Source organism: Stegostoma tigrinum, chromosome 32 (genome assembly GCF_030684315.1).
Source record: "Stegostoma tigrinum isolate sSteTig4 chromosome 32, sSteTig4.hap1, whole genome shotgun sequence".
In the NCBI taxonomy this organism is placed as follows: Eukaryota; Metazoa; Chordata; class Chondrichthyes; order Orectolobiformes; family Stegostomatidae; genus Stegostoma; species Stegostoma tigrinum.
Genome location: NC_081385.1, coordinates 10,466,258 through 10,467,599, shown reverse-complemented (window position 1 = coordinate 10,467,599; position 1,342 = coordinate 10,466,258).

Here is a 1,342-nt window from a genome sequence, read left to right as displayed (position 1 = left end):
ACAGAACAATCATTTCTATGTTTTGAAAATAAATTTTTTTTTACAATGAGGAAAAATTGCAGTTATATCATAGAATCATAAAATCCCTACCGTGTGGAAACAGGCCATTTGGCCCAACAAGTCCACACCGCCCCTCTGAAGAGCATCCCACTCCCCTATCCCTGCATTTTCCATGTCTAACCCAACTAACCTAAACATCCCTGGGCTCTACGGGCAATTTAGTACAGCCAATCCACCTAACCTACACATCTTTAGACTGTGGGAGGAAACCAGAGCACCCGAAGGAAACCCATGCAGACACAGGGAGAATGTGCAAACTCCATACAGACAGAGGCTAGAATCGAACTATTAATTTGAAAAATTCTTTTTACTTTGTCAGCTGGTTGTTATAACCCAAGCGACAATAGCTTAGATCTTTTGTTAAATCTTCCCTACACCCTTGGAAAGTGTAACTTTAGGGATTATGTAGATATATGGGTAATGGCTTTTGTTGTACAGTCCTTACCTCTGGGGCAGGAGGCCTGGTTCAAATCCTGTTCCAGAGGTACAATCTAAGAATCCTTAGAGTGCAGAAAGAGGCCATTCAGCCCATCAAGTCTGCACCAACAAGCATCCCACCCAAACCTAACCCTATCACAGTGACCCCTCATCTACCGTGACTAAGCTGCCGAACTTGCAAGTCCCTAGACACTACTATGGCCAATCCACCCAACCTGCATATCTTTGGACTGTGTGAAGAAACTGGAGTGCCTGGTGGAAACCTACACAGATACGAGGATAAGACAGACAGACACCCAAGGCTGGAGTCAAACCCAGGTCCCTGGCGCTGTGAGGCAACAGTGCTAACCACTGAGCCACCCCAGAAGTGTCATAACCCATTTCGACAGGCTATTTAAAATATTCCTAAAGTCTACAATATATGGACACTACCCGTGAGACGCTTCAGTATTCCTCTCATTCAAATAACAGTGGAATCTCCCTTTACTCACACCGTCTCATCAGTATGTGTACATATTGCAAAGTTTTTAATTTGTTTACATGTTGAGGACAGCTGCACAATCAAAAACAGTCTCAGTTCTCCTGGTAGCTCAATAGCAGTCTTTTTTTTAAACAATCTTTCAATTTCTGAACAAACATTGGAGGGTTAGTCATTGAAAGGGACAGACTTTATAGCCAAATACCAAGATTGATTCAATTAAACCTTATAGTTGTAAATCAACAAGGGAATTCATGATTTAATTTACTTCCACAAGCACTAGACTATACATTATGGTGAAATACTTAGCATTTCAATGAATTTACACTCTTCCCCACAACTCTGAAAGGGTTTATGACACAATGG